The sequence below is a fragment of the Enhydra lutris genome, unplaced genomic scaffold (genome assembly GCF_002288905.1).
Source record: "Enhydra lutris kenyoni isolate GAN:26980312 unplaced genomic scaffold, ASM228890v2 scaffoldscaffold16, whole genome shotgun sequence".
Taxonomy (NCBI): Eukaryota; Metazoa; Chordata; class Mammalia; order Carnivora; family Mustelidae; genus Enhydra; species Enhydra lutris.
Window position 1 is genome coordinate 3417483 of NW_019154100.1, and position 16324 is coordinate 3433806.

At 37.2% G+C, this 16324-nt stretch overlaps 1 pseudogene; it reads right to left on the bottom strand.

Annotated features, from left to right (window-relative positions):
- Positions 1-13788: 13788 nt before the first annotated feature.
- LOC111147436 lies at positions 13789-14158 on the bottom strand (annotated as a pseudogene).
- Positions 14159-16324: the final 2166 nt, after the last annotated feature.

Consider the following 16324-nt stretch of genomic DNA (forward strand, 5'->3'; position numbering starts at 1 on the left):
ATTGATGGGGTTAGCTCCTGAAATAAACAAAATATGGGCATGCACATGGTAAAGGGAAAGTGTGTGCCCTTCTCCTGCATTGAATCCTGTGTGCTCCTTTTTGGATTTACAGAAATGTGTCAAATGTAAATCTTTCAAAGCCATTTAAAAATATTCACTTTAGTTCTCTGTGAAAAAGAGGAAGAAGACAGTCCTCTTGATTGTATTGTTTTAAATTTTAAGAGTTTATCAAAATGCCAGTACTTAGGACCTAAATTTATCTATGTCTTTCATACCGTAAAATGACAATGGTCTTTGGATTTGGTATGCATTTATTCTGTTCACTATCACAAAATCATCTATATTTATAGAGGAATAGAAGTTTATATATATAAAATACCATATTTTTAATTTCACAAATAAAAAAATCAAAGTTTTGTACAAAATTATATGGTTTTTGTGCCTGAAAATAATAGAGCTGGAACTGTCTGAACTATCTTTGCATTTTATAGTGTCTCATAGCCAGTCCCAAAGTATAAAAATTCAGGAATTCAATGAAATAGTCTATTCTTAAACATTCAGACCAGCCCTTAAAGAAGTGTCCTACTTGCAGTGTTGCGACTGACATTGCCAAGTTCCTAGACAGCATCTGCTTTCATGACAGTAACAATATAAAATAGAAGTTTCCAAATTATTTCTTTACTTAAAGAGGATAATTAAAAAGAGAACTCTAATTTTAATATTAAAGCTTTTTTTTTTTCCTTTCAAGGGGTAAATTTACATGACTTTTTATAATATGGAGGTTTATTTAAATCATCAGGCACCACCTTGGTCATGATTTTTTTGAGGTACTGTCTGTTTCATAATCTTGGGTATTCCAAAACCTTGAATAGGTAATCAATAAATGGTTAACTGACTGTGTGTTTATAAGCATTTTAAACAGTAGTTGGGTATATATGGTTGTTTTTGTTGTTTGCTTTGGAAGTCCCCATTTTTATATTGTTCAAGGATCCTTTTCCAGAGAAATTATCTAGTTGGTCTACTCTTAGTCAGAATTTATACATATATAGATATGTAGATGACATGTATATATATACATATATACACAGATATATATAAGTATACACACACAATTTTTATAAAATAGAGGTGCAAAGTTTACTTATATATTTTACAATATGGAAATATTGTTTCCATAGGTTATGAGAAATGGAAAATGCCAGACGGAAAACCTCAAATACCTTTGGAAAACAAGTCTCTTATTCCTTTACAGACTAAAAATATTTATATTAAAATTTTCCATGAAAATATTTTGTGGTAAAATGACAAGGAACTAAAATGAAGACCATTGATACAATTGAATTGGTTTTGTGGTATTAATGCAATTGTCTTTTAAGTAATTATCGCTATTTATTTTAAGGCAAATGAAAAAATTAAATCTAATTGAAAGTAGAGCATTTAATTTTAAGTAGCAAGTTGTAATTTTATAGTCTTTTTCCTTTGTTTCATTAATCTACTATAGTAGATATGTGAAGGTTTTATTGTGTAGACGTTTTAAAAAAACAATTCTTAGGCCAAATTAAAAGATGTCTCCTCTCTAGGGATTTCAATCAGATGATTTCTGAGGAAAAAATTTAAGATTATTAGTCTCAATCCAAGAAATAAATATAAGGCATTCTTGTTGTGTGTGTCCTTATAATAATGTAACTATAAATTTGATGCAGAAAGGTTTTATAATACTGGGTTTAAATAGCCTTAAGAGACATTTTTAAGTCACCATCTGGCTTTGTTTTTAGGAAACAACTTATTTAAAATTGTGTAGCGTGTAGAAAGCCAGTGTATTCTTTTGTTTCGTTTCGTTCTAGTGGCAAAACGAGTCTTTCCTGGAAAACTATAAAGGTACCTGGAATATAGTCCTATTAGCATGCTGTTTCCATGACAAACCGTATTTTCAGATGGTTTGGTTTGCCTATTTTTTTTTTAAAACTAGCTATCAGTTGGAGTCAATTTTCCCCCTCACAGTGTGCTTGATTCAGCTTTTATAGTAAATGTATACAGAGTATGAAAGCCTTCTGATGCTCTTTTTAATAATTTTTTTAAAAAGGCCATTTTTCACTTAAACTTTGTGGGAGCAGAAAGTCATATTTTTACTCTCAGAGTCAGTCAGTGTCAAACATATGCAAAACAGCTGGACCAGAAAAACAGCTGGACCAGATTTTTCAGTTTGTCTGGGGTAGTCACTTGTCAGCCTGGGTTTACGGTCCTGGTCCTTTTGTCTCCACTGAGCAATGAAGGCTCCTGCTGTAATTACATCATTCCCGAAGTCCAACATTTAACTAGGAAAGGAGACCACAGTGAGGAAGTTGGTGGCCAATTAAGAAAAAAATTGCCTAAACCACAAACCATTTCAGGCCTTGGGTGACTTCCGATCACTTTCATTGATACCATGTTTTAATCTTAAAAAAAAAAATTTTTTTTTGAAGATGTCATATTTTCAGGGTGTGTGTGTTCCTGTTAACTCCAGCTCCTTTTACCTTCATTGCTTTCTAATCAATCTCTCCATTGGCTATGGGGCCACATTTTATGTACATGTAATTAATTGAAACTAGTGATATTACACTGGGCGTCTCTGATCCATTTCTGATTGTAACATTTTGTGTAACTGGGGCTTGAGAGATAAGAATCAAAATATGATCATTACATATGTCTTGAGGTGGTCGCTAGTGATAGTGTTATTGAATACAGAATATAGTAATTTCAAAGTCTTGCAGGATCTGTAGGAGCCAAAGTAAGTTGTGGGCTACATATAAGAATTCTCCAGTTATATTACTGAAAAGGAATTGCAATACTATCTTAAATTCAGGGGGTTTTATTTAAAGGCCCTTACATTTGAAATGAGGTCTTACAAGGTATGTGCCAAAAAAGGTAAAGTTTTTTGGTGACTCCTAAGACTTATAACTATATTTTGAACTGTTGGCATGTGCTAACAGCCCCTAGAGTTTGAAAAACAGTAGTTGAGCTTTGATCATGACTCAGTTTCCTTAATCTTTTTGGGCTTAAATATTTCTATTCACTTTGGTCATAGTCACTTTTGACAATAGGTTTATTAAACCACAATAATTATAGTAACAAAATAGCTTATTTGGAACCTAGTGACTAAAAAACAGGTCGACTCTAGACCAATTTTCTTAAGTAGTATCACAATCTTTGGTGACAGCTGTCTGTACTCCATTACAGAACCAAGTTCCTCTTTAAGATTCTCCTGTTGGAGATTTTTGTTTATTAGTTGGTTTGGGACCCAAGTAATGGGCCAAATAACGATTTCTCACAGAAGTCTTTCTCATGTAATGAACTGGCTCAGGTACAATCTATAAGCATATCCTATAATTAACATATAATAAATATTCTGAAGGTTATCAGTCTTATAAGTCAAGCAGATTCTTAAATTGCTTGAAAAAAATAAGATTTTTTCAATAGAGATTTCTCTTAATAAATCCTTTTGTTTTAAGATGGTGATTTTCTAAAGAGGTCTATTTTTGAGTGATAATTCAAATAACACTGCATTTTCTAAAGGAATCATCAGTAAACTAGTTGAATGGCATATTTGTATAACTAATAATTTTAAAAATCAAAGATTGGAATAGCACTGATTTTACACATTTTACACACATATGCTATTTTTTAAATAAAATTGACTTGAAGACGGTAATTTAAAATTTTAAAATTTATGATATGCATTTTTCGTATGAAGACCATCTCAAGAAATTTTATTCCCAGTATAGACTTTCAAAACATGTTCCTAGGAATACAGTGATGAACATGAAAAGGAACCGCTATTGCTGCTTTGAGATGGTTCTTTGTGGCCTGGATTTCTTTTCTTTCCTTTTTAAAAACCAAGTAGCCTCTAATTTGTGGATATCTCCATGTTTCAGATCTCAATACCTGTTTGAATTAAATTTGCAGGGGAATAATTGCAGGATCCCCCCATAGACAGTGTGGCCTTCATTTCCTTTCAACCTGGCGGTGTGTCCTTGCTTAAATGAAGCACTCTGAGACAGATTGTTCTCTTGCCCTTGGAAATGCTCATGTTCACAAATATAGCAGCAAATACCTGGAAGTCATATAGGCTAGTGAAATGCATATTCCAAATGCTAAGTGCTACTTGATTGTTAGAAGGATTTTTTTTTCCCCTTAAAAGTAGATTTAGAGACTATTCTTGACCTTATCTTTCCAACTCTTGGAAAACTTTTGCTTTTTTTAAAAGTTAATTTCAATAAATCCTCTCTCAAAAACTCAAAGCTCAGCTAAGACGGCCCATTGTTTAGGCTCGCCCAAGGCTGGGGGGTTTCTTGGGATGTTGGGCTTTCAATGATCAAACCAGGAGAGTCCTATGCAAGCTGAGATGATGGGTCACCCTGATTCATGGATTAAATTGTGCTCCTAAATTACAGTGAAAGTTTCTGTGGTGGTCACTGGTACAGCGTTACAAGTATTCCACTGCAGCATTAGCCTTTTTAAAATATCGAATGAAAAGCCAATGAACGCAGTCCTTTGTAACTGATCTTCACAGCGAGTACCAGTCAACAAAAGTTGAGTGGAATGTGAAAGTATAATGGAAGAAACCATACGGATAACTTGGTCTTTCTGCCTTCTACCTCCTGAAGAAGTGGTTCATAGATACAAGAATCTCACTGGACCCTGAGCCCTGTTCTTAGTACTTATGAAATCAGGTTAAGTGGATATTTTTGTTTTAAAAAATATCTCAAAAGTGTTCTCCTGGAATGAATAGAGTTTTTGTTTTTTGTTTTTAATTAATGTTAAAGTTTATTAGATTGTAAAGACCTGTTGGGCTTTTGTATATGTTTATATTTATTTTGCTTTCTTATATAATAATACAGTCCAATGTAATGAGTTTTCACCCTCAAGTTAGGGATTATCCCAAATAGCAATATCTCAACACTTAATTTAATTGTCATACTTTTTCTCAGAAGTAAGTAGGTCTAGCACCCATACTTTTCCCAAAACAAAAAGTATCTACAGGAAGGGAAAAGAAGAAGATAAACTTACAGTTCTACCGTGGTTATTGGGAATGGTGGAAGGCAGCAAGTGGAACATGCAACCCATGCCATGGTCTTCACATTTCTATTCATACGAAAACTCCAAGTTGCTCCACACTTTTTATATTGAGTTCATCCTTTTTGCCATCCTTCTCATACATCCATTTCTATCATCCTTCTTACAATGCACATAAAATTACACTGCCTTTGTTGTTGAAACAAAATACACTATTCTTGCTGTCTTTTAACCACGCACAATGTAAAAGAATAAAAAAGATGTGCAGATAAGGTAATTATTTCAGGAGGTACCCACACATTAGTTTCTAGAGCTGAGATTCTCAACAGGGGTCAGTTTTCCCCCAGGAGATATTTGACAATATCTGAACACAATTTTTATTGTCATGACGGTTGTGTGGAATAATTATGGGTATTTAGTGAGTAGAGAGGACAGAGAGGCTACTAAACATTTTACAATGCACGGGACAACCCCAGGCAACAAAGAATTATCTGATCCAAAGTGCCAAAGATAGGAAATCTGGATCTGGAGGAATACTGAAAATAGTGAAATTATACATTTTTAAATAGTGAAATATATTAGAATTATAAAATAGAGTTGAGAAAAAATATGGGTTTACTTGCGTCTACAGCATGTGCTTTGCTTTTGATCTACAAATTTTGTTTTAAATTGATGAGTAGTTTGAAGATATTGCATAGTAGTCAATGTCTTCATCTGCTTGGGCTGCTATAACAAAATCCATAGACTCAGTTCTGGGGCCTGGGAGGTTCAAGATCAAGGTAGCCCCAGATTCAGTTCCTGATCCTGCTTCCTGGCCTACAGACAGCCTGCTATCTCTTGCAGTGTGCTCCTATGGCTTGCATGGGGGTGGAGAGAGTTTTCTATTCTCCCATGGGCACTAATCCCATCATGAGGATACCATAATAATGACAGAATGTAAACCTCATTATCTCCCCAATGTTCCACCTCCAAATACCATTACACTGGGGACTAGGATTTCAACTTAACCAATTTTGAGGGAAGCAAACATTCAACCCATAACAGTCCATAAAATGCCTGCTTTTATTTTTTAAACCTAGTATCATGATTTTAGTGGGAAGAAATCTGTACATAACATTAAACAAGTCTATTGAAAAGTCTTAGAAAGGTGTCTGTTAGTACCATTCTATTATTCTTCATATCCCACATTTCTATTTTCTTTTACACATTTCCTTGTGTCACTGAAGGGATAACACATCACTCAAATAGGGCCATGGACCTACAGTACAGAGGAAAGCCTGGGGCCTGGGAGCCAGAAAACCTGTGTTCCAGTATTAACTCTGGGCTAATCAGGTTAAGGTACCTCAGGTGAGTCTGACCTACAGGGTTTCATGAGCAAATGGAGACAATGATGAAATAATATGTATGAAAGCCCTTTTATAAACAGTGAAGCTCTACAAATGTGAGAGGTTTTCACTATCATTCATACTGAGCTAATTAAGGAAAGAGGTTGAGATATCTTGAAGGTTCCTCCTTACTTGACTACCTTCCTCTCCAATTCCACCTGCTACAGGTTCTGGAAAAGATGTTTCAGTGACTGAAGTGACTCAAGGTGACTGGGGGTGGGTGGCTTGCTACAGTCTTCCTGGCCACCCATTTTCTGGCTTTATCACTACACTTGGTTCTCCTGGATACGTGTAGAATTTTTCCCAGCTTTTATCAGACTCTGGCTAAATTTAGTATAAATCAATCTCTAGTGCATCTACTGTGCCATTTGAATGGGGCTGGGTCCTGGTTAGGAGAAAGAAAGCCCTTGTTCAAGAGGACTAGTTAGGGGGAAAATATTTTCCAGGTATGTTTGAAAGTCAGAGAAGTAAGAGGGCCAGGAATATGTTCTAGACTGAAATGTGGCAAATTCACAGATGGACACTGGATTGAGAGCCCTTACAGAGTGGCACAGGTGTCCCAGGAGCTGTCTGTCCATTTGTTTATTGATGAGTTGGGGTTGATGAGAGAAGCAGCTAGGGTGGGAGGTGCTTTATGTCACATTGGGGTCATTTGGCAGTGGAAGGGGGAAAGAAGAATGGGTATAAGGAAAACCAAAGTTAACTACTCTTTCCTGGGGCCAGTCGTCATGGGGTGAGTACAGTAGAGTAGTTGAATGGAAACATCACTCAAATAGGGCCATGGACCTGGATTAGAAATATGACTGTCTATCTTCTTCCTTTTAAAAAAAAATCAATTTTTTGGACATAAAGATGTTGAATGTCATCTTGGAAAGAATGTTAGAATTGTAATACCTGACTTGAATCCCAACTAGCTTATAGCCTGAGATCCATTTATCTCAAATGATAATAATAACAATTTTTTGCTAATTCATAAGGCTGTTGGGAGGATCAAAGAAATAAAGTATGTAAGGATATTTTTAGCCCTGGAGAGTAAACTGCAGTCTCCTTCTCCCCACTGAATATTTCTTGTCTCTCTTCCTCTTCCATCTCTTCTTCATCACTGCTCTTCCTCTCCTCTCTCATCTCTTATGATTCCCAATCTCTTTTCTTTAACCTTCTACAACTCACTATTATCACTGGTGGAAATTGAAAAGGCATGATGCAAACTAATGCCATATTTTTTTTTTGCATCCTCTTTTCAGGCTAAGCCTGTCTTACAGGACTCATTCAGATAAAAGATTAAGCTAATGGGCAGCCTTAAGTTTAAATGACACAAATAATGCTCTGTATATTAATCAACTAATGATATTGCTCTTAAAGCATGAGTGCATTTCTATGCATTCATGTCCGCTTTGTGATATACTGTTTCAAATTCAGTTTCTTTATGGCTGCTGACAATTCAGATCTAATTGATAGGTTGTACATTTGGATAACATGGCAAGAGCTCTTGGAGGCCACTCTAAATTATGATTAGAAAGAGACTCATATTTTCCTTTTAGAAATATGCTCTTCTACTGGATTGATAACTAATTGAAGAGTTGCAGGTATCTTATGTTTGTCCTTGTTGACTATATTGCTGGAGGGAACTTATTCAATAGCATTCATGAAAATGCTCCTTTGATACTACTGAAGCATACCAAATGGATTTTGATGTGTGAAGTTGAGCAGGGTTGAGGACTTGTATCAAAGCAGTTGATTGGTCATTTCATTATTTCATCATATAGAAAGAGCAGCTAGCAATTTTGGTGCCATGGTCATTCCTGTGGTCTAGTGTATTGATTTTCTACTGCCACTGTAACAAATTACCAGAAACTTGAAAAACACAAATGTACTATCTTATAGTTCTATAGCTCAGAAATCTGACATTGGTCTCTTTGGGCTAAAATCAAGGTGGTGTGTGGCTGTGTTTCTTTCTGGAGGCTTTAAAGAAAAATCCATTTCCTTGCCTTTTCCAGCTTCTAGAGGCTGCCCCCATTGCTCATGGTATGCTTCCTCCATCTTCAAAGCCAGCAATATTGGGTCAAGTATTTTCTCTTACTGTCTGATTCTGTCTCGTTGGAAATGGTCCTCTGCTTTTAAGGACTCATATGATTAGATCGATACAGGATAAGGTTCTAAGGATTAGATGATGGACAGCTTTGAGGGTCCATTATTCTATCTGCCACATCTATGTTCAGCTATTGGAAACGGTAGAGGATCTTTCTTTTAGAAGTATTCCCACCACAATCTCATTCTTCACAATTCTGTTTTTTAAAAACCGGCTTCCTGAATTTCTTCTGTTCTCCATTTTGTTCTCTCAAAGTATGCTTCTGTCAATGGCCAATTCCTCATTGATTCCCCCTCTCCCTTTACATCATTTTCTGTTAAGCACTCTACAGACCAGTCTGAATCCTCTAACTATATAGATTTCTTTATATTCCAGATGTCATCTTTCTTCCTCTTCCTTGCTATACATCCTCTCCTCTGCTATCCTTTATGTTACCCTATATGTCGTTTCAATACATATCCCTCTAGATTCATGTTTTGTGTGTCCCAGAAATAGGTCAGAAAGAGATGGTAAATGACTGATGTCAACCATCTTCTCCCAAGTGAACACATATAAGCCCACCACTTTTTATTGCAGATATAACTTTATGGTTTTCCTGAGAAACACATCTTTCAAATGATTGCATTTTTGCCCTTTGATGAAGGGCTAGATGTGAGAGATAGTGAACATAGTTCATCCCATCGCTAATTAATCTGATCTGTATTTCTAGCTGTGATTATAGATTTTAATTCTTCATGAAGTTATCATCATGTTTATAGGGACATTTTTTTCTCATGATATTTAATTTAAATGTCTTGTAGAAAAAGAAAAATCTCAATTGCCTGGGTTGCATTTTATACAAATTCAGGTAATGAATACGCCTGCCCTAGTTTAAAATGTTACGTTGACACTTTTGGAGAGGAAATTTTTCTAGCATTACAAATGCATTTTTAAAAATGTTCTCTAAAATATAATTTTTAGTCTACACTAGAAACCAACTGCAAAATTTTTTTCTATCCAGGCTGTTATAGCTAAAAGTACACATTTTCTTCCCCTATACATATAAATTTCTCTGAAAAAATAAGCCTTTTTCAGCAGTGATTTAAGAAGAGGGATTTCAAATATTCATAGGTATCCCCAAATATGCATTATTTGCAAGCACCTAAATTTCCAGGGATTGTATAAAGATATAGTACAATTTCTAGAAATCAGTAGTGAGTTAACATCTACAAAGGGTTGTCTAATACCACTATTTTTTTTTTTTTAATTTTACACTATTGATCCACTCTATAGTTTTTTCTCCCCAGGTAGGGATAATTCAGTAACAGACCAGGGGTCACTTGAATACAGTCATACCTATATAAATAGAGAAAATGTGTTCTAATACTTGCTTCATTAGAACCAAGTTGAATTAACATATGAGGTATAGGATATGTTTGAAGATAAGCAAGTTATAATGAAACCTAATTCAGTGTTAACTAAAATAAAAGCAGGTGATCTTGGGGAGCCTGGGTGTCTCAGTGGGTTAAAGCCTCTGCCTTCAGCTCAGGTCATGGTCCCAGGGTCCTGGGATCAAGCCCTACATCAGGCTTTCTGCTCAGCAGGGAGCCTGCTTGCTTCTCTCTCTCTGCCTGCCTCTCTGCCTACTTGTGATCTCTGTCTGTAAAATAAATAAATAAAAGCTTTAAAAAAAAAAGCAGATGATCTTCAAAATATGCAATATTTGTCAGAGGTAGCAATGGATGCTAAGAATTTTTAAAATTGAGTATACTTAAGCATAAGCATCACTCGAGGAGTTTATTAAATATGAGGATTTCTGGCCTTACTTTTAAAGATGAGTTTGATGGCCAGAGAGGTGGTCAGGAACCTCCATTCTGGTGGTTTGGATGTTAGAGGTTTTTGAGGTGCTTTTTTTTTTTAAAGGATTTTATTTATTTATCTATCTATCTATCTATCTATCTATCTATCCATCTATCTGAGAGAGAGAGCACACCAGAGTTCAAGCCCAGGGGAAGGGCAGACTGGGAAGGAGAGTGAGAGAAACTCTGGAACAGACTTCCTGCTGAGCCCTGAGCCTGATGCTGCTCCATCTCAGGACCATGAGATCATGACTTGAGCGGAACCGAGAGTGGGATGCTTAACAGACTGAGCCACCCAGGCACCCTCCCCACTGCCGAAGGTGCTTTTTGAAACATTGGGTTAAGTAAAGCTAAGGAAATGAGTAAGGGACCAATAGTGCTCAGTGGAGGAAGAGACGTGGCTTAGAGAAGAAACCCACTAGTGGACCCAAGTAGGGACAGGGTGATCCTGGATTAAACTGGTGACAAGATACACAAGAGTGGCAGTGGCAGTATGACCCTCTGCTCCACCAGCCTCTCCCCTAGTTTTTATTTTTTTTTATTTTTATTTATTTATTTGACAGACAGAGATCACAAGTAGGCAGAGAGGCAGGCAGAGAGAGGAGGAACCAAGCTCCCCGCTGAGCAGAGAGCCGGATGCGGGGCTCCATCCCAGGACCCTGGGATCATGACCTGAGCTGAAGGCAGAGGCTTTAACCCACTGAGCCACCAGGCGCCCCATCCCCTAGTTTTTGGTAGGGACAACTCATGTTTCTCAGGCTTTAGGAAGTGTTTGGCAAACACAACTTCAAGGCAAACCCCTAACCATTCCTCCCACTTGCATACCTCCTCTTATAAAGGTGTTGTGGAAACTTCACTGGGCTCCAGAACTCAAAACTAGAAGAGCTAGTAGAGGTGCCTGTTAAGCATCTGCCTTCAGCTTAGGACATGATCTCAGGACCTGTGATGGATCCCTGAATCAAATCAGGCTTCCGTCTCAGCGGGAGCCTGCTTCTCCCTCTCCCCCTGCCCACGCCACCCACCCTTGTGCTCTTTGCTCTCTTGTGTGCTCTCTCCCTCATACAAATAAATAAGTAAAAACTTAAAAAAAAGAAAAAACAGCTTTGAGAGCTAGCTTTTTAGGACTCTCCGTAGGAAACAGACCGCCCTGCCTGCATTGTCTTTGTCCCCAGAAATCTAATTCAGAAACAGCCAGATGCCAGGCTGGTCTGCCCAACAGACCCCTCTTTGAGGCCACTGAGTGGTTTGCCCAGGTCTCAGATTCTTTTAATTTTACTTTTTAATGAAAGAATAGGGCCTTAATTTCATAACTAGAGGTTAAAGCTTAACTTAGAGTTAGTCCTCTAGCTCAAGACTTTCATAATTGAATCAGCTCAGCAGTTACCAGGCAGGAAAAGGGTATAGATTGTCTCTTGCTTAGAACCTGTTTGTGACAGCAACACGGAGAGGGAGACAGTGCAGCAGGTGGAGGCGTCATGGGCAGGCAGAGGTGTGACTTCAAAAGGCTCCTGTTCCCCCAGGCTGGTCCTGTTGCCTTTCAGTGGAGCCGCCACTGGAGAAGCTAAGCACACTGGCTTCTCAGGCAGCTTACCTTCCCATCCCTTCTGATTTTGTTTGTTTAGGTTTTTAACACAAATGACTTCTTAGAAGGACTTTACTTCCCAGGGAATTCACTAATCAAGGTAATACTCTATTTATTTGCACAAACAAAGCTTTATGAAAGAGAAATTCATTCATTAACTAAGAAATGTGATCATTTCCACTGTTGTACCTGAGGGCTTCAAAGCACCATTGTTGTTGTTCACATCAATTAATCCAGGTGACTGGGAAATGTGAGTAAGACAGGGCTCAACCATATCCCAACTGATTTTACAAGATTAAAAAAAACAAACCCAAGCCTAAGATATCTAAACTTATGTTGTCTTAAACATGTTAAGAACTTGCTTCATAGGAAAGAATAATTACAGTACAGGGGAGAGGACAGTCACATCTTTTAAGAATGAAGTAATTTTATTCCATAAAACTTATTGGAGCTTGGAAAGTTTCAAGCAGCCTTTTCCTTTGTGCTGGGAATAGGCTTGTAAGAAATACTTCCTTCAGGTGTGGTGAATGTCATGTTAGCATCTAGCTAGGGAATACGAAAAACAGTGTTTGATAATTTTGTTTATTATTAAAATGGTTTTATAGTCTAAATAAAGATGGATATTAGATTTCAAAATAAATATTTATTAGATCTAATTAATTAGGAATTAACTATTAATAGTCTTAATACTCAATTCAAAAGACAATTTATGATTAATAAGGGAAAAAAAAGAGTTGGTAAGTATCCATTTCTTCCAAATAACAAATTGTATAAATTTCAGAACTGAGGAAAATGGTTTTTTTTAGTGAAGTTCTTAAAGTTACAAAAGAAAGTACCTGAAAGTATCAAACAAAGTTTTTTGCAGGAATATATAATTAATTGATCTCCTACACATTCTACCTGCCCGACTAATTCTTTCAATATTTTTTATTGAGATATAATTTACATACCATATAATTCTCCCTTTTAAAATGTTCCGTGGATTTTGATATTTCACAAAGTTAAACAACCTCACAACTACCTAATTCTAGAATATTTTACCATGCTAGATAGAAACCCTCAGGCCCCTGGGTGACTCAGTCTGTTAAGCATCTGACTTCGGCTCAGGTCATGATCCCAGGGTCCTGGGATGGAGTCCTGTGTCTGCTCCCAGCTCAGTGTGGAGTCTGCTTCTCCCTCTCTCTTTGCCCCTCCCCCTGCTCATTCTCTCTCTCTTTCCCTCTTTCTCTCTCTCAAATAAATAAATAAATAAATAAAATCATTAAAAAGAAACCCTGATCTATTAGCAGGCACACCTCATTCCTTCCCACCCCACTCTCATTCTCTTAACAACTACTAAACTATTTCTATCCATATAGATTTGCTTTCTCTGGCTATTTCATATAAATGGAATCATACATGTGACTTTTATGTCTGACTTCTTTCAGCTAGCATAATGATTTCTAGGTTCATCCATGTTTTAACATGTATCAGGATTTCACTCTTTGTTGTAGCTAAATAATAGCATACTGTATGGATATACCACATTTTGCTTATCTATTCATCAGTTAATGGATGCCTTGAGCTATTATGAATAATGCTGCCATAAACATTTGTGTACAAGTTTTTGTGTAGGCATTTTTTTTTTTTTTAAAGATTATGTTCATTTATTTGACAGAGACACAGCGAGAGAGGGAACAGAAGTAGGGGGAGCGGGAGAGGGAGAAGCAGGCTTCCTGCTGAGCAGGAACCAGTTTGTTTCACATCATTTCTTTATTGCTAACATGAATTCAAAGCAGGTATGCAGTTGCCTTCATACTAGAGCAAATCAGGACATCAAGACACAGTTGCCATCATCAAATCTTAATCTTCAGAGAACAACATCTCCATGAGGTTGGCCTGAAGACACTCAGATTCCACCAGTTTTGGGGGTGTTCCATATTTAAGTAGTGTAGGGATTGCTGTCACTTTCAGATTTTTTCTGAAGTCATTATTTGGATCTTTCCAATAAGGTTTCTCTCCCACCTGGTGTAGATGAACACACACCCCTCACTCATGTGCTTCAGCCCCTCTCGAACGACCGGTTCAGCCTGCACGCAGTCGGGGCACCAGCTCTACCCGCCCGTGTCCTTGGAGCCGGTGAAGTAGGCGAAGATGGTCTTGTCGCGGTGCGGCAGCACGGCCGGCTGAACTCCTGGAAGCCGCGCACACTCAGCTCTTCGCGGCCCGCCATCGCTCCGCCTGCCAGGGTCTCGGGGCTGTGTAGGCATATTTTTTAAAGTTTTTATTTAAATTCCAGTTAGTTAACATACAGTGTAATATTAGTTTCAGGTGTACAAATAGTGATTCAATACTTCCTGTGTTTTTCACAAGTGCACTTCTTAGTCTCCATCACCTATTTCACCCGTCCTTTCTGGGTGGGTGAAATTTCACCCATCATCTCCCCTCTGGTAACCATCAGTATATTCTCGAGCATTAAGAGCCTGTTTCTTGGTTTGCCTCTCTCTTTTTTTCCCTAGGCTTGTTTGTTTTGTTTCTTAAAGTCCACATGTAAATGAAATCATATAGTATTTGTCTTTCTCTGACAGACTTAGTCTGCCTAGCATCATACTCTCTAGCTCCATCTCAAATGGCAAGACTTTATTCTTTTTGATGGCTGAGTTACATATATATATATATATATATATATATATATATATATGTGTATATACATATATATATATCTATATATATAAACACATGGTATATATATATATATACCACGTGCTTTTTACCCATTCAATGGTCGATGGACATTTGGGCTGTTTCCATAATTTGGCTATTATAGACAATGCTGCTATGAACATCGGGGTGCATGTACTCCTTCAAATCTGTATTTGGTACCCTTTGGGTAAATAACTAGTTGTGCAATTGCTGGATGGTAGGGTAGTTTCTTTTCAACTTTTTGAGGAACCTCCATACTGTTATCCAGAGTGGCTGTAGTACTTTGCATTAACAGTGTAAGAGGGTTTCCCTTTCTCTGCATCCTTGTCAATTGTATGGGCATATGTTTTCAGTTCTCTTGTGTTTACCCTTATGAGTGGTGCTGGATCATATAGTAACTCTATGTGTAATTTTTTGAGAAGATACCAAATAGTTTTCCTAAGTAGCTTCACCATTTTATGTCCCCTCCAACAATGTCTGAGGCTTCTAATTTCCCCACATCCTCACCAACACTTGATATTGTCTTTTTTATTGTAGCCATTTTAAGGAGTGTGAAATGGTATCTCACTGTGGTTTTGATTTACATTTTGTGTCTTTAAGTATTTTGAAACAATTCAGTGGTGGAAAGGAAATTCATGATGTTTTCATACCTCTAAATTAACTGAAAAAGGAAAGTGACTCTAGAATAACTTCATACCTTACCTATTTATTTATATATCAGTCTGTTAATCAAAAGGATACATATGGCTTATCAAAATATATAATATAACATAAATGTAGAAAAATATAATATATTACTATTCAGTAATAGAACTTACTGTGTTAAGCAAGGAGAAAACAGGTAAGGTAACTTGTAATATGCAACTGGTGTATTATAAGTCTTGTACACTCACCAGAGGTAGGTTAAAATTTTGCCTTTGAGCTTCCTGGTACCAAAACGATAAAATGACAAACTGCAAAATCCGTAATGCTTATGTGACTAAAAACAGTTTAGAATCTTTTACTGACTGTTATAGAGTCTCTATTGTCTGTGTGATCCCTCCAGCCTCCAGAAGGTCCTGAATCTTGAAGCGATCCACTTCATTGCTGACTATTCCAGATGATAGAAGAGTTACAATTAACCTCTCACTTTCTCCCACCTGCCAAGTCCTTATGTATACCCTGCTTTCCCTGCCCTCTGTTACCACGGAGCAAATTCAAACACCAGTCTTCCAGACCAAACTCATGTTCTTTTGTCTTGGTAGGTCCTTCATACCCCAGATAGAATTGATTTTCCTCTCTGTGTTGCCTTAGCACTTTGTAAGTAAGCATTGTATAGAATTTATTGCCGTGATTCATGTATGTGTCACCCTTCCCCAGTGGACAGTGATTGGTTTCACAGGAGGGAAGTGTCTTCATTTTCATACCCTCAGGCGGGGCACAAAGCAGGCACTCAGGAAAGGGCGGTTGTGTCAAATCACTTTCATCAATCGCTCCTGACTTCCCACCCTCCCTCGAATACAGGTCAGTTGTTACTATCCTTCTTTATAAGTGACTCCCAGAATGAAAATATGTTTTTCATATTTTAGTCTATTGGTGTGTAGGAGGCCCATCTGTTCTGCAAACCAGGTTTTCCTCAGCTTCCACTTTCTAATCTAAATTTAAGCCTTTACTTGTATCCCTGATGAATATCATTTTGTTTTCCACAGGAAGAGAT